The following is a 17,886-nucleotide window of genomic DNA, read 5'->3' as shown; positions in this document are numbered from 1 at the left end:
ATCCCGCCATGAGGCGCTTGGCCACAGTCACCACTACGGACGCCTTCCCTCTTGACCACCGCTCTCCCCCTCTTCCACGCCTCTCCATTTCTCCAGCAGAGCCACGGCTGTTTCTCCCCCTCCCCTCGATCCGAAGACTCTCTCCGCGCCCGGGGTTTCGGCTCCCGGGCCATGGCGGCCGATAGAAAAGCGCGTCCGCCAACTGACTCGAGTTCGTTCTCCGCGCATAACGGTCACGAACAGGCGTGCGTTCCCCGCTCTCGCTCGACTTCGGCGTGCGCGCTAGCAATGTCGTCCTCTTCGAGTGCGTTCGCCGTGGACGGATGAGACTCTTGGTCAGCGTCATCTGCTGGAGTCGGGAGCCGCATTCTTCCTCTACCACTGCTGAGTCAGCATTACTGCACGACGAGTGAGCTAGAAGACAAAAAAGGACATACTTCGCGTGGACTTTGGACGTAGTGCGTCGCAAGCATCCGTGCAAGAATCTGCAAGTTCGCTGCAAACAAGCCGCTTGGGAAGGTGAGCTCTATTAGTGCATATGCGTGCATATTTTTGCCTCTACGCATTTCCTGCGTGCGCTGTTAATTCGACCCTGTTCGCAGGGAAAAGTACATCGAAAGCAAACGTTACTTCAAAAAAGGAGGGTTTTTTGGACAATGGTAATTATCTTAATTTTTCTTCGTTCCTAAACGACGGAGTAGCGTTTGCACAAAAATTAGTCGGATATGCTTCATATTTTTGTCTCTACACTTCTTTTTTTTTGCATGGGCTGTTCATTCCATGTTATTCGCAGAGAAAATACTATCGAAAGCAAACGTTAGTTTAAAAAAAGAGGGTTTTCAGGACAGTGTTAATTAATATTATTTTTTCTTCGCTCCTAAACGACGAAGTGGCGTTCGCACAAAAAGTAATCGGATATGCATTATATTTTGACTCTAGGCTTCTTTTTTTGCATGCGCTGTTTATTCCACGCTGTTCTCGAGGCAAAGTCTATCGCAAGCACCGTTAGTTTATAAAAGGATAGTCTTCAGGACAATGTTAATAATACTATTTTTCTTCGTTCCTAAACGACGGAGTAGCGTTTGCACAAAAAATTAATAAGATATGCATCATATTTTTGTTTCCACGCCTTTTTTGCATGCGCTGTTTATTCCACGCTATTCTAGAGGATAAGACTATCGAAAGCACCGTTACTTTAACAGGGGACGTTTCTGAGGAATATTTAACCACCGGCATTTTTCTTCGTTTACGCACGACCTAGTGTCGTTTGCACACACACAAAAAAATTGCAACGCGCAGGTATTCGTTAGCGATGTTAGTTCTTTAGCGAGAAAATTCAGCACCGTTAGCTTCGCGGCGCAGAGGATTACTGGCGGCTGATCGTGCGTCGTTTGCTACCTCATTACGGAAGCCAGTTTTGCGACCGCGGCTTCGGATTTGGTGTACGTGTTTGGCGTTCACTCGCGCCGCTTAATTGCGCTTAGATGCTTGCTCCATCGTTTCCGAGAAACCACTGGCTCCGACTAAGCGGCGCCGGTAGGATCTAACGGTGCGTGCTTGTGACTCACTCCCTGTCTAGTAAACCTGTTCTGCTGAGGTTGCTACACCTACATAATCCGCCGAAGTTGGTTTTTTCAACGCATGCGCTCTTGCGTGTCTTTACAGCAGCTGTTTAGAGCGTGGCGTGATCCTTCGCCGACATTCTTCGATTTTCCTCTTTTATTCCGCACGGCTCAGACGAAGTTTAGTGCTTGTGGCGCTTACGATAAAAGAAGACAAATATAGTGTTATCTGGCGTGTCCATTTCACTGACTTCAGAGGTGCGTGGGATCTGTGAAGGCGTGTCCGCTGCAAGGACTAAAACGTGGAAGCCTTGAGGTCAATACCTTGTTTTTCTCCGGGAAGGTTCTCAGGAGGTTTAAGCGCAAGAGGACGTTTTATCGACGCTTCCCTTTCGCTTACCTTATTCGGGATGTGTTTCAAAATCGGAAGAAAAATCCTCTTCCCGGGATTTTTGAATGTGGTGGACGGGCAAAAAACGTTGAAGCACGTGAGAAACACCGGTGTCGTTTTAAAAACGTAAGATGAGGGTGGTTTCTCAGTACGAAGCTCTCGAGCGCGCTTTTCCCGCTTTCGCTATGCGTGGTGACAGCTGCTACGCTGAGCGAAGAAGGTGCGAAAAATCGGTGCATCTCCTTGTTGCATGCCCAACTCTCGCGTTTAGTACAGAAACAAAAGAGCGTTAGAGAAGCCGAACCTCGCGGAATCCTTACAACTCGGCCAATGATTTGCGAGAAATAAGCATGTTATTTGCATTACAGATTTTCTTTTTGGGAAGATTGCACTGCTCGCTTCTTCCCGCGTTTTCTTTCCAAGGAACAAGCCGTTTTTAACCGGAAATACCGCGCGAAACGTCTTAAAATAAATTTCTCAACAGGTCGACAGAAAAAAAAAATGGTTGAACGCGCTAGCAAGCTGGAACTTGTAGCGGGAATTCGCGGTAATAATTCACAGCGGGAATTCGCGCTAAGCGGTTCTTTTCGAGGCAGTTGAAGTGTGTAAGCAGTCAATCCTCGCGCTCGTTGCATTTCAACTACCCGAAATTACCATGCGTGCATCAACATTCCGATCTAGGCTTACTCCAATCGAAGAAAGGGTGCTTTTTTTTTTCTGCGCTTCCATGAAAAGTTTGACTGCATAAAATGGCAATGATTTTGGTCGTTACGTTTGATAAGAACTCCGCTTCACTAATCGCTTTGAATACGCAGAATGAACGACAAAGAAATGCGTCCGGGTTATTTAGACGAATGACCCTGCCTAGCATTTTGAAAACGTTATCACGGGAATTTTCTAATGCGGAACAAGACTGAATGTGCTAAAGATCGCCCAGAAACGGTTCCGTCCCGACGCTCATTGGATTTATTTTGTGTTACTTGATTTATATTTTGAAGAAATTTAGCTGTACTCTCTGAATTTGAAAATCACTCAATGACAGCTGCTAGAAACCAACTTCTTTATGATGTATTTTATATTTCAATAAAAAATTGTTTTATTTATCCAATTTGCTAAAATGGCATTTAAACTCGTTGTCTGGTGGTGGTATTCAGAATTACATTGTAGAGCGCGGAGACAAAAAAAATTGCCGTAAATTTCCTAACGAGTGGTGGCGTTATCAAAAAGAGCTGTACTATAGATAATTTTGTAGGCTGACCTGGCAACACCTAATTTAACATTTTTGTTAGAAAAACTGCGCGTAAGGTCGGAACTCTGGAAAAAGAACGACAGGTTTGGCGCGGTCTCACAACTGTGCAACATACTGCACGCAAATTTATCTAAACATTTTAGGCATCAGTTTTGCATGATTTTTAATTTATAACAAGTGCGTTCAGAACCTCTTATGCAAGTGTTAATGCCTATTTTATATATTGCCCCCTTCCCTCAAGAACTGTTGGGAAGTTCGTAGTGTTATTACCTTTTCATGATGGCATATATGCCATAAACTCGCAAATATTACGCAGGATCCGTTAACAAAACAGGGCCTTCAAAAAACGTCAGTACCTATAAAGTATTCAGGAAACCATAGGCAAACGCAATATCACAGCGGTCGAATTTCAGAACACCCTGAAGCTACTGATTGATACATGTCTCTCTTATCTCGCGCCTTACGGGCAAAATTTCAGGACTTTGCACTTTAAGATTTTTTTTTTTTGAGTGCCTCATCACTGCTTTTTTTTTTTTGGCAAGCGCCCTCTGTGGTGTAGACGCAAAATAAGCGCGACAGCTTTGGGACGTCTCCGCAAACTAAAGCCCAGAAAGGGAGAACCATTTGCAGCAGCAAATACAGGGATGTTCTACTGTAGTTGCTTAAAACGAAATTCTCGGGATATATCTTGACACGAGCGTCGCGATATTGTAAAGTTTAAGTTCCCACTCGCCCTTGACTGCAAACGCTGGTGCATAGATGGCGCCACTTACACAGCTGCAGAGTAATCTACTGCAGTTAGAGTGGGTTATGTAGATTTCTTTCAACCTCTTTGAACCTGCTCGCCCTGAGAGCAGCCATTTTATTATAGCGAAAAATCAATTGGCGCAGTCGACAGCATGGACAAACTGCGCATGCGCAGCGTAGTTTAAGACTTGACAGGATGTTATCGAGGCTTAACGAATGAAAAGGTCAAAGGAGAGCGACGAGAACTGGGTTGAGGTGGGCTTACCGACATTGCCGTTTGTGACAAACAGACCCATTGGTTACAGAGGAATTATACTAAATGGTGTATTCTTGTGTAGTATGATCTGATCTGATCATACTGCATGAGATGTGATCGCATTATGTGATTTTTTCATAGTCGGGTCTTCGTAAAGAAAGCCGCCATGGCTGCTATAAGTTCCGTGGCTCTTTGCGCCCTTAGGCGTCACAGGAAGGACGACGATTAGCAGGTTTTGGCTTCGTTACCAAAGAAAGGATGGTGCTTAGCAATTTTTTTTCTTTTCAGACGTTCTCCTAGCGCGCAAAAGACTCGCAATTTCGAATTTGAGGCTTTCGCAAATCGTCATATATTCTGCTGGCGCGAAGTAGGCATTGCGCCATTGCAGCCCTTTTTTGCTTAACCAGCCGCATTTTACGAGCGAGGTTGTTAATGATCTTTCTAAATCGCGCTCACAGCCCAGTGGTGGCCGCGAATTTTGCGTACAAATGCACGGCAAAAAAGCAAGCGCTAAAACGCGAGCAAATTAACAGCTCCAGATGTTTTTAAAAAGAAACGCGCGTTACTTAGAGAGACTAGGCTTTCGAAACCTGTGCCGGGTATTTGTCTTTCGTCCAACCAAGCGCGAGGATTAAAAAGAGCGCACAAGAAACGATGAACTAAAACCGCCCAACCTCACTTTCTTTGTTTTTTTTTCTTTCTTGTATTTACCTGTTCTTTTTTTCTCGCGTTTTTGCCAGGTACAGCTGCAAGCCATTATGGCTGCAAATGGCCGGCATAAAAGCTGTTTAATTGGCGTTGTTACGAAATATCGCGACCGTTTGTCTCTAGTTTCGATTCTTTTTTGTTTCTCTGTGAAAGAAATCTGTGACTTTCAAGCGCTGCGTCTCTAAACGTTTGATATTCACCTTGCAACTGCCTCAAAATCAGAAATTAAAAATAAAACGTACCAGTTTCTAGAGACAGGATAACAAATTACTTTCGGGAATGCTGTATTCACCGAACGCATTAAAGCAATGTTTCTCTGGGTAGCTAACATTTACCGAAACCATTGAGAAAAAGAAACTCAACTATCAATGAGAAAATATTTTCAGAGTTAACGTGGGCGCTAAGGGTGTTATTTTCAAAACGTCAGTCATAATTGAAGAAATCGATTTTTTAGTAATCCTCTATCCCAAAACAAAACAAACCCTCGCACTCTATAAAATAACAGTAGCGAGATAGCACAACGAGTGGGATGCTGTGCAAATAACTTGCTGCTCGCGTATACGCAGTCAGAGGTCGGTCGTGCTTTGATTGCGAAACTGCGGTTTGGCCGGATCGCCCGTCAGACCGTGCAGACGATTCTGAAACTACTCTGTTCGCACAATTGTAACTGCACTAACGAGCATAGCCGTGTGCGAGGGCCCAAAAGCACAAACCCCATCTCCCCCACGCACTAGGAAATGAGATCCGTCTTTGAGAAAATCTTCCAACGGCGACATTACCTTTTTATTGTTTTTTTTTGAGAAGCCGATTTTTTCCTCACGTTTGTCGCATTAAATGGCATTGCCTCCTTTATGTATTAAAGATACGCGTGGGCCGGAGAAGGGTCATATAAAGACACACGTGCGGAATCTCTCGTCAAAGACGTGTGCGTAGCGTAGGTTGGTTATGGCGGCGTCAATTCTTCGCGGAAGTCAGCGCAAATTGATACGAGCGTTGTCCGTACTCTCACATAAGCAGTGGCCCGTACAGAATCGGTCGCCTCCGCGTGATTGAGCGCAACGGCGTAACTGCTCAGGCGGAACCCAATTGCAGGTGGAACTTCGGAACGCAGACGTCACGTGGTTCTCGACAGTAGGTGGGACGGCGGAGCTACGCGCTGACGGTCATGCCATTTGGCAACGTTTTCAGGTTCGAGGCTGTTCCATTTAGTAGCCCATTCCAGATCAGCTGGCCATTAATCAATGCATGACAAGTAGCTCAAACAGTTTCGTTTGCTTTTTTTGTCTTTTGTTGCTAGCTACCGTTTGTTTCAGCATCATTTACGCTCTCTCTATGCGCCGTCTACGCCACGCATACGAAGCAGGCGAAGATTTACGTTTAGAATAAAACGCCACGTGTGTATAAAAACACATGCTGCAGAAGTATCAGCAGCAGCTTTGCAAGTACGTTCTAAAACTTCAGTTGCTGTGACCAGATGTGACTGCTATCAGAAGTACACCTTCAAACATATTTTCTTCAACGACGGCCTGTGCTAAGTTACCACAGTTTACCGTACACCATCGGAGCCATCGCACTCGTTTTAGCTTCGTATTTTATCAAATACTGTCGTAAGTTGTTCCAAAACAATTGGGGTTGAATTTATGCTGACGGAACAGGTAGCTACATCTCAAAACTTTTTTCTATTCGTATTTCTGGTATCTCTTCCCTCTTTGTTCCTGTCGAAAAAAAAATATTGGAAAATTGCTGCTAAGCAGTTTTCTAGGATATGTGAGCCGTATGCAACGCAGAGCAATCGCGGTAGCACATACGGCTTAAACAGTTGGTAATTTCAAGTGTCTTTGCGACGTCATACCACCAACCTGCAACTCCAATCCAGTTCCACACAAGAAAATTACGCGCTCATCCGCCGTCATGCAGTGCATCCTAGCAATTGCGGCGTTCGCAGCAGCGCACGACGTGTGGGACGTCGGTGTCGGAGTTGTTTCAAATTACGCGCGCATTTCCCAGCTTGAAGTTCATCCAACCAACCACGGCATACACAGCAACGCGCGACGGGCATGCATCCCCTAGCAACGATTATGTTATGCAGGCGTGTAATGATTGTGATAGTAGCAGCGCCTCGTCAGTTTATTCTGAGTTATTTCAAATTACGCGCGCATTTCCCAGCTTGTCGTGTGTCCAAGCAGCCGTGGCGTCCAAAGAAACACGTGACCTTCAAGAACCTCCCTACGTTTGCGGTAGTAAATGACGTCCCATCATCTGTGAGCCTGTCCCCCCGCTTGGCTACCCTCTCAATAACCACTGTTCAACATAACCTACCCCTCACCCCCAACTTGACCTCTGTTCACTATCAACTCAAGAAAATATTAAGCTTTCTGGTACGAAAGGCCTCCGCCACATGCTACCTCGACATTGTGGTGACACGTGACGTCACACCAGCTTCGCGTCTCTCTCTTCTTTCATTGTCTTTTCTCTTTCCACTTGACCTCGTTACATCGTTTCACATGCGTTGTGTGAAAGACCGGCGGTTGACACGAAAGTGCTGGGTTAGCAGGCTACCAGCGTTTCACATTAAAATTCCAATCCGCCACATTCGATGCAAAAACATGTCCGTGCACTTTTACTGCGCCCTAAGCCTCGCCTCACAGTAGATTGTTCTCCCTTTTATTCGGTAGGAAATTCCCTTTTTAGAATGCCCGCAACGGATTACCATACATTTACGCGCATAACGGACGCGCAATGGACGGACTGGCCTTGCGTTGATGACGCAACGTCAGACGCCTGTTTTTACGTCCTTTTCCGCGGCCAGAGATTAGCGAATATTCTGCGGACGCAGCTGGCAGCACGTGCACGCTAATCTGCTTAATATATAGCGACTCGTGCCGGGGGGTCGTGCTCGTAGCGCCGGCTGACGGCTTTTCGTATACGGAAAATTAGGGCTGTTTCTTCCCACGCAGGTTCGTTGCACTACGCTGCGTTGTCAACCACTGTTAACCCCGGTTCGTACGCAGAATGAGAAAGGCGACTTTGCCCTAAAAACAGCTCCACTTACTAGCCGAGGCTTATTTGAACGCAAACACGGTATCTAAGGGAGGCAGCACGCACCGTTAGACTGAAAGTAGCTTTACCGTCCATCACGGTGGTTTAGCGTATAGTAGACGCGGTCTCACTGAACATGTGTTCGCAGGTTCGATGAACGGTCACTGTCGCCTCATATGAAGCGAGCCTGATTTTAGACTTTAAGGGCGCGTTCGATAATGTAACACACAAAGCAATCTTCGCAAATCTTGGCAACCTGGGTTGCGGGGAAAAGACGCAATCCTACATCAAGAATTTTCTGTCTGATAGAACTGCCATCATTAAAATTGGCGACATCCAGTCTTTCCCGATACAATGCGACAGTCGTGCTACACCACAAGGGGCAGTGCTAGCGCCCCTACTTTTCGACATATCCATGATAGGCCTTCCCAGAAAATTAGAGAAAATCCCGTCTTCACCCCTTCCCCAACCCCTCACGCGAGCAATGGGAGAGTACGCTGGCCAGCTCTGCCCAGAAACGCAGCTTTTGCTAGCGGAAACGGCTGAGACAGCCGGCCGTACCAACGGAGTCTTGGACTGAAGACCCCGATCATGAATGCGCTCACTTCAACTGTGATCAAAGTCTCCCTCTATCTCTCCTATGAAAGGGGACATTGTATAATTCCTGTTTACGACTTGCAGCGGAAAGACACAACGCCAAGGCAGTGTAAGTCAAGCCACAGAGCTCCCTTCGATAGTGCTTGTTTGTCCCATGTGCTATCTCGGGCGAAAAAAACTATACTCTAAAGACATCATCATCAGCACCATAATAATAATCATCAACATCATCATTATCATCATCTTGCTTGTTTTTAACGCAGAATGAAGGTCTCTCCCGTATTCCTCCAGCCGTTCCTGCCTTGCGTTGCCATAGTATATTATTTGCCCACTTCAGGCATAATGTTCTTTTTTCTCCTTCTAAGTTATCGGAGGTGACGGTTTAGTCAGCCGAGCAGTGAATTTTAGCGGATTTTTTTTTCATTCAATATTGTTATTAAAACAACTTACCTCTTAACCCGCCCGGGACAGACAAGAGATTGCCATTTGTGAAGCCCCGTTACGTACACACAAAAGAACGAACATAATGACATCAGTGACAGGCCTCCACTTTTCCTTTCGGTTTTTTCCCTACTTTGAACGCGTGGTTTACAGAACAGAAGAAAAAAATACCTCACCAGAACACAAAAAATTCGAGAGCAAAAGTTCGCTGAAGCAGTTATGAGTATGGCTATACCACCCTCGACAGACATCAGATTTTGAAGCTCAAATGAGCAGGGAGCTTGTTTTTCTTTCTTTTGCACCATAATAACGTCGTCACTGACGTACCGCTTGCTTCCACAGCCTGTCCCTCGAAGATAAATATTAACTACAAAAACGCGAAGCGAGGACGTAACGGCGCATTACGAGGTAATGTCGTTCGCTCGAAGTTAGCTCGCTTCGTTCCGCGTAATGGGTCTGCATAGGAGAAAAACTGAAAGACAGGCCGTTAAGGGGCTTCGCTTATTGGAGATACGAACGGAAGCTGTAGAGTTATTATTTTGCTGGGAAGCCGTGCGGACTAGAAAGGCCGCCGTGCAAGCCCAACTCGTTTCATTGAATAGATGGCTCGCGTCCCCGACTCCCTTTGAAATGGCTGCGGAGCAGGAGCTTTCAACACAACTTGGACCAGGGAGAAAACTAAACACGAAATATGGCGTTCGAAAGCGTGAATAATGGTGTGAAGTTTCAACAAAGGGTTACGTCACAATCACCTCTCTCCTAGAATGCCCTCGTTTTTTCCTCGTTGGTTTTGTTGTGTTATTTTATGGTAGAAAGCGACATGTAAGCGCAGTTTAGGCCTTCATCCAACTCAGACATGAAGCTCCGGCTTAATGCATTAAAAGTTGGCGCGCAAACACAACTCCTCCTACTCTCCTGATTATTTATTGTCTTAATCTATTCTGTATTCTCTATTCTCCTAATATCCTGATTATCTCAGGTTATCTGTGGCTATTTATTGTGATCAATGATGATAATCGCAGATAATTTTTGTGTTTCATTTCCAAAAGAAAAAAAAAACATTTACAGTGACCTGGAGTGTAAATAGCAGAAGCAGCCACTATAGCGAGCCAAACACCTCGTTAGCGACGCGGACCAGTTGCAAGACCTGTAAAGCTAGCTGTGCCACACATATTGCGATTCATAAGACGAGCTTTGCTACACGTGAGACGAGTGTGTCACACGAACTTTTACACTCAAAGCGAGGCAACTAGTCATTCCGAGCTTTCGATATACGTTCCTAGCGTTTTGTTATTTCAGATCTCTCAAACGAACTAACCGCCGACTGTAAAGAAGATACGTCGATCAAAAGAAAGACGCTAGCTCTCGCAGAGGGTGCAGTGTGGGCGAGCATTAGCTGACGCAGATAATGGCTAGTTCACTCATTAACGACCGCAGAGTCTTCGTAACGTGACTGTTCAACGCATTTTTTCGCGCGCTTATCCAATTGGCTTATGGCCTTTCAATGAGTGAGTGAGTGAGTGAGTGAGTGAGTGAGTGAAGGAGTGAGTGAGTGAGTGAGTGAGTGAAGGAGGGAGGGAGGGAGGGGGAGGGAGTGAGCGAGTCAGTGAGTCAATGAGTGAGTGAGTGAGTGAGTGAGTGAGTGAGTGAGTGAGTGAGTGAGTGAGTGAGTGAGTGAGTGAGTGAGTGAGTCAGTCAGTCAGTCAGTCAGTAACGACGGCAAGAGAGAAGAAAAGCCAAGGAAAAAAACAGCAATCAAAATATTCCCAGCCGCCATTGCAATCTCACTTCATAATGACCCGAAAACGAAAACTGCGGCTCACCTACCTATTGATTATGGCTAGAGTAAAGCCTTTTTCGAGATAATAAAAAAGCTAAAATTCTGCAAACTGTAGGGGCCCAGCTGGACGACGGACGAAAACTACAAACCTCTTCCACGCAGCTAGGGCCAGTCCTTCCTCGTTTCTAGCTACCCCACCCCACCCACTTGGGAGATTTTCTCGAACGATATGTTGCGCAATGAGCTTCAGGAAGGAAGCAGAGTTGGATGAGTATTGAGCCGTCGAGACGAAATTTGAAGTCTTCGCCGTCGTCGTCGTCTTCGTCTCCACCCAGACTTTTCGAGTTTTTCTTTTCACCCTTTGCGGGTGTTAGAAACTTTTCAATTGATTTACTTAACCGGACCGACATTACGCCTTCTTCATCTGAGGCCGCCGAGAAAAACCAATGCGCGGACGGCGTGCTCATGGATACTCCATGCTCGGGAAGCCGTAATGGAGATCACACACTTTACGACAAGATTCAAGAGGCTCGGAGAACTTATGTCGTAACTCATCCACGACGGTTTTATGATCTCTGCGGACGACTTTCAATACTCGTCTCACAGGTTCGTTTCTTTTTTCTTTTTTCTATCAAAATCTCTCATTCTTTCGTTGGGATCGTTGAAGCCGTTTCTTTCTTGGGTTCGACGTTTCAGCGATGCCTTCCAAGTGTAAAATTCATGGTGCTTCCGCGCTTTCCACTCACAACTCCCGGGCAGTAGAATAATTTGGCGCATTAGTTTAGCATGCCTGTAAATCCCAAACAATGGAAACGATAGATAAAAATTCTGATGCTTTATTACATAATCGTTTGTGACTCAAACAATAAAGAAACACGAAGGAAAAGTTTTTCTATGGGGTTATAAAATTACATAATATATCATAAACGCATAAAAAGTGAGTGTATATTATTACCTACATATATAATGTGGGTATATAATGTAGCCTATACACATTTACATGTAGGTATAATGTATACCTACATATAAAGTAGGTATATAATGTATTATATACCCCATAAAAAAGCGTATCATAGACTCATTGAAAGTAGGTGTAGACCCGCCGGGCGCGCTTTCGATAGAGGAATACATCTCTCAAACTGTATTTGAGACTCCATGCGGCCAGTTATCGAGCTATAGTTTTTTGACAAAGGCTTAGGAGGTATCAGAAATTAAACAATTGGTATTTCTTGGCGGTCAAAAAGCCCAGGTGCGAGTAAAAAAAAATCCTAAAGATGGTGTATCTTTTATGATACGTTGGGCATTACAGGGCTATCCTCGAACATGAAACGTTATATAAAATAATAACGGTATTCCGCTCGTTCCGGAGGCGTTCTTTGAAGCATTATTAGGCGTTTCTGGTTGTCTTCCCGCCATGCCGGTTTTGGTTGTTATGAATGAACATCTTAGCATCTGAAAAGACAGCTTACATTTTTTTTTTGCCTCATAAGAACAATTGTTGCCCCCTTTCTCAGCTCTGCTAATAACGGTTTGTCATCTTTCTAAAGACTGAACTGTCCGAATTCCACCTGGTGGACGAACTGGCAAAATCCGTTTCAGTCTGCCGAAGCAAGCGATGATTCAGAAACATAAAAAAACGGAAGTTCTTATTGTCCCCTATCACGCGATAGGTGGCGATAGCTACACCAAGAAAGCCAGCAACCTTAAAAGAAAGGAACGAAAGGGCAGTAACATTTTTCCGAGTTTGAAAAGAAAAATCACCTTCGATTCCCGGACGCGACCGCCACTATTTTGATGGAGGCGAAAAGGAAAAACGCCCGTGTGATCCCCAAGTGGTCGAACTTAATCCGGAGCCCTCCACTACGGCACGCCCCATAGCCTGCGTTGCGTCGGCGTGTGAAACCCTACAATCAATCAATCAATCAATCAATCAATCAATCAATCAATCAATCAATCAATCAATCAATCAATCAATCAATCAATCAATCAATCAATCAATCAATCAATCAATCAATCAATCAATCAATCAATCAATCAAAAGTTGCCCTGTTTCTTGTTTAGGAGCAAAGTGACACTGATTATTAAAAATGGCCCTAGCCATGCGCTGTGAGCCCTAAACCTTTAAATAGTGACGTTATCACCCTGTGGAAATAGTAGGTTCGGTAGTCACCTTGTGAACCACATTTTCACTTCTGTAGCCGAACGGATAACAGAGAAAGAAAAAGCGGACACTTGGTTTGGTATCTGGGAACATCGATTGCCTTTTCGAGCCTTCCATTAAAGCTCCTATTTGTGCCGTCCAGGAGACACAGTTGTCAGAGTAAAGAGCTGTCTTTGTGCGGCAACCTGACTGAACAAACAGCGAATCGGTCTAATGAACAGAAATATCTCGCTTATTTTGGCTTGAGACTTCCTGAAAGCCTGAGTCCTTGTTTGCGCTAACTGCTCAACTGTTTTTTTTAGATGCAAAGCATCTCTTGCTCTCGGCTCTGTCGTCCGTCGTCCGTCCGCACCTCTCCCCCTCTCCCCATTAGCTGTGCGATAGCGCGCGCGCTTCTCCTCCACTCCCTCTCTCCACGCCAGCTGTGCGATAGCGCGCGCGCTACTCATCACCCCAGCTGCGCGATAAGCGCGCATGCGCGTCTTCTCTCTCATCTCCTCCTCTCCACTCCATCTGCTCTATATAATAAACCCGGTCCGCGCGCCGCTCCCTCAGTTGCTGCTTCGGTTGAGTCACGCTGCGCCGCCCGGAGTTCCGTCATTTTCCGTTATTTGGATACCCAAGCTCGTGAACGTTTCGGAACCTCCGAGATGCTTCGCATCAACTCAGGGCTCCCTCGCGGGAAGGTGTTTGGCTTTTCTGCTTCCTGTTTTGTTTCAAGCATGAAGCAACGCAAAGCACAGGATGTGTGGCCACTTTATTTGAACTAAATTTGAAGTCGACTTGGACAGCCATTTCAAGTTCAAATTAAGTAAAAAAAATCAAGTTGCGAAAATATTTTGGCTGGCTCTCTATTCTTTTTGTTAGGTCAGCAGAAAGAAGCATTCATAAGTGAACTTCAATCGTAACGCACAGCTGAGTATATTTAATCGGGGCTACCGAAAAAGAAAAAGAAGCACAAATCTATGAATAATAAGGAAACTTGAAAAGGAAGCCGCGACGCATTGGGGACACATGCCACCACATTGAGTTGTACAACGGCGGGAAGCCAACGTGGTTAGTGTACACGTTTTCGTTTTGAAAAATTGAGGCGGGAAAACCAAAAAGTACCCGACAAGCACGAGTGCCAGCTTGCGCAACGGACTTTCGCAACCTGTAGCAGACGGACTCACTCCTGGCAGCAGTCACAAGATGTCGGAGACGGCACGGCAAGCTCTCATTTCACAACATCTTCGTGAGAACGCTGTGGGCTAAACGAATAAACATTTATCATGTTTGTTTTTGTATTTTCCCGCCATACAGTTAGGCACGTGCGGTCTCTTTATCGTATTGGTGTCCCGGATGTCTGTGAAGCAAACGAAATCAGCCAAGGTACTACTACGCGCGCATGTACCAATCCTCCATTTGGTTTTTTTGCTTTCAGTCTGTTACACGTACTTCCGAAATTGCAAATAATGTATCTAGCTTGTGTAAGAGATGTGCGCGCGAACAAGCTTGCTAGCACCGTTCTCCGGTTGGTATACCCGCCCTTATAAACTTTTGCTTAGCTTTTTCTGCTCTTTCATGGAAAAGCAGCCAATGTCATATCACTTTCTCGGATGTTAAAAGAGACTCTGTAGGAAAAAAACGCCACTTGTGACACCGGTATTTTGTTATACCTTGGCAAAGACTTCAAGCAGGCGAGGAAGAAAAGGAAAGAGAGGGAAATTGAAACACAGAGGATGAGAGAAACAACCACAGTTACCAAAAGCACGATGCAGTCAGCAGACTATTCGAAACCGTCTGCGTAGCGACGATTTCGCTCGCCATGGAACGTGCAATTCATGTACGCTGCGGGTTTCGCAAAAAGAAGAAGGGGGAAATTTCTTGTTGTGAACAAACGTCAGAAGCATGTTAATGGGATTTTGTTACGAAGCCTACCGCGATTTCATTTGTTTCCTTCCTGTCCGGGCGCAATCATTTATGTGGTCATCACCGCGCCGACAGTCGCGGAGGTAACGTTGATGTTGCACGAGTAAACACGCAACGTTGGATTGCTTTGTACACTTTCATGGGCTGAGAAAAGGGTTTAGTAAGGCGTTAATATGCCCTCCTCGTCGTTGACGGCTTTCGGTTCTCTCTCTCTCTCTCTCTCTCTCTCTCTCTCTCTCTCTCTCTCTCTCTCTCTCACACACGTTTGCGGACTCCCGGTATCCCTGCAGCTCGACATAGATGCTACAATATGGTGCTCGTACGAACAAAGAAAATGACAGACTGAACTGAAGTCTATATTGTGCAGCTGAGACCAATGTGCAGTTGCCGCTGTTTCTATGCAGACAAAAAAATCCTAAATTGCGGCAACTTAAGGTCACACGGACCTCTAAGAACGCACGATGCGTATGCCGACGACGACTACCAAGCGTCGGAAGGCGCACTTCAAGCACAAGAAAGCGTAAAGAAGGAGCGGGCGGAAAGCGAAGACGGGAGAAGCGAATGAGACGTTATCCCGCGAGTGTCCTGTCAGGGAAGCGATGGAAAGAGAAAGAAAAGAAAAAAGAACAAAGGTGGGCGCAGGGTGAGTCCTTGCGGCACTCCCTTCTCCCATTACGCGGTGTCGTTCGCGCAGGCGAGATGTGTGCACTTTCCGCAGCTACACTTTGCGCCTTCGTGTCCGAGTTGAAAAGCAAAAACAAGCCCCCAGGGCTGACTCACCGGGGTACACAGCCGCGCATAAAGGGAAAAAGAAAAGACCGATGGCGGATGTGTCAAGTTCCTCCGCGTTCCTGCTTCCGATATTCGTGTCGCTCCGGAACGGACAGGAGCCGAGGCTTATTGTCGTCAGGGGAGCGGACGGCGGCAACGCGACGTCGCACTTTGTGAGAGAATGGGGAGGGGGGAGGCAAGAATGCCGGGAGAATTGTGTCGAAAATGCGGGCGATATTAGTTTTACTTGTCGGCTGTCCGCTCGCGCGTTTTGCTAGCGCCCCTGTTTAGTGGCTGGAACGACGTAATTTCCGGGGTACAGCCTGCGATAAAATATTTGGCTGGAAAACCCCCGAGACATTCCCGCTTTGTCGCTTGGAATGGTTAGGTTAGGTAGCAGCCAGAGCGGCTGAATTGTTCTTCGATCTGACGGCCTCCTGCGTGGTCATGCAAGCTCGCCATATGTATGGTGCAGTATTCTGCTGCCTAAAGTATATGCAGGTGGCTAAACAAATATGACGAGATTATTCAGAATTGTGTTGGATTGTCTTACAACTTTCACCTCATCCGGCATAAATTATAAAATGTTATCGATGACTGACATTACTATTATCTATCAACACTGTAATGGTTTGCCTAGCTGCTGAGCTCGTTTTGTAAACTTCGCCGCAACAAATGTGTGCTTGCAGAGGAGCACCCTTTAAAGGGGCCATAAAGACTGACTTTTTTTTATTGAAAGAACTAGATTTTGGTTGCTCGCTAAACTCCATACGAGCCACGAAAGGAGCTCCTTTAACCGATAAACAATAATGAATATTCAAGAACTTTCAATTTTCTTGCTACGTGACGTCAGCGGTGAGGCAATACCAGAATACCAAAAACAAAGTGATCAGAATGTTAAGTCTATGCTAGCATTCACGCAGGACGATAAAACGAAACCAGAGGCATTAGTACGATCGTACAACTACCTTTATTTGTGGTACCTTCTCTTAGCCGCCGCCAATCGTACAAACTAATCCTTTTGACGTCCCGGGGTCAGTGCGGAAAAGTGGTTCTTGAGTGACCACTCCTTCATCGGTTTTCCTTATCACTTTGCTTAATTAAGTTTGCGTTTATATTGACCTGATTATCATTCCAACATGGTGATTGTTTGTATGAACCAAGCTAGCACAACATCCTTTAGTATTTTAATGCAAACTTCGCGAGCGATGATGATGATTATCATTTTGTAAACACGGGGAAACCCAAATCGAGTTCTGCGAGTACTTCCCTCCAAAAGCATGTTAGTTATGATGATGACGACGATGATGATGATCATGATTATGATATTGGCGCATAAATGATGAAAAGCAGACATACCTTTTACAACACCCAACGCTGCAAAATTGTTCTTTGCTAATACTGCGCTTGCGGTGAAGTGCCAGAGTTCTTTCTGAGCAAAGAATGGTGCGCTAGAAAGAGGGAGTGCAGCCTTCATTTCATATTCCACCGCCTACACGGTGCGGCCAATGAGGTCACGTTTTTTTGCTTGCTCCGCGAGCTTTTGTGTCTACAAATCAATATTCCGGAAGAGAGTATTCGAATGCTACCATCTTAAAAGGAAAACACAGGTCGTGAATAAATGCGTTTCACTGCAAATTGGTACGTCTATCTGCCGCACAACGGATGCCCAGAAACAGTCGGCACTTAAGGGGCAGGCGTCGGCTACCGGCGAAATCGGCCGTGACCTACCTTCCCGGATCCTCAAATTGCTTCAAAAACAATTCGTTTTTTCTTGTAGTAGAATATCTACCCTCATGCGTGCCTTTTGCTATGCGCTTGGGAACACAACGCACGAGTCGCTCCTGGAAAATGTGGAAGTAGCGGCAATCAAAGAGAGATCCAGGCGTCTCAGCGCGAAAGACCGTGTCGAATTCCTTCCCCCAGCTGCCGCCGACGCGTCCGGACACCCAGCTTCCCGACGCGACCGATGAGGAAATACTACCGCCTGGAAGCAAGACGCACAAAGCAAGTGAAAAAAAAGTAAAAGAGAAAGTTTCCAGGTGCCAGACGCCTGGACACACGAAGATATCAAAGACTCTCCCGGCAGCGAGACCGGGAGCCGGTCAATGTCAAGGCGACGCATGCGGCCAAGCCAAGCACGAAAGCCGCCTTCCCTTCATATTTCCCCTGCCCATTTCCCGCATGATGGATCGTCCCGCTGTCGTCTGGGTGAGGGCGACGCCACGCTTTCGCAACTTGCGCAAGAGCGTGTCCTTGGAAGAGCGCGGGGG

At 45.9% G+C, this 17,886-nt stretch overlaps 1 protein-coding gene across 1 annotated transcript in view; it reads left to right on the top strand.

Moving 5' to 3' along the window:
* Positions 1-209: 209 nt before the first annotated feature.
* The window catches only part of LOC144138261 (GTP-binding protein Rhes-like), a 78,859-nt gene continuing 61,182 nt past the window's right edge, over positions 210-17,886 (top strand). Inside the window, exon 1 of the mRNA XM_077670446.1 lies at positions 210-519. The gene's annotated coding sequence lies outside the window, so the exon portion shown is untranslated. The remainder of the gene's footprint in view (positions 520-17,886) is intronic.

The sequence above is a fragment of the Haemaphysalis longicornis genome, unplaced genomic scaffold (assembly GCF_048455015.1).
Source record: "Haemaphysalis longicornis isolate Haplotype H1 unplaced genomic scaffold, Haemaphysalis longicornis Haplotype H1 scaffold_5, whole genome shotgun sequence".
Classification (NCBI taxonomy): Eukaryota; Metazoa; Arthropoda; class Arachnida; order Ixodida; family Ixodidae; genus Haemaphysalis; species Haemaphysalis longicornis.
The sequence above is the reverse complement of the archived record's forward strand: the minus strand, read 5'-3'. Positions and strand labels throughout refer to the sequence as shown.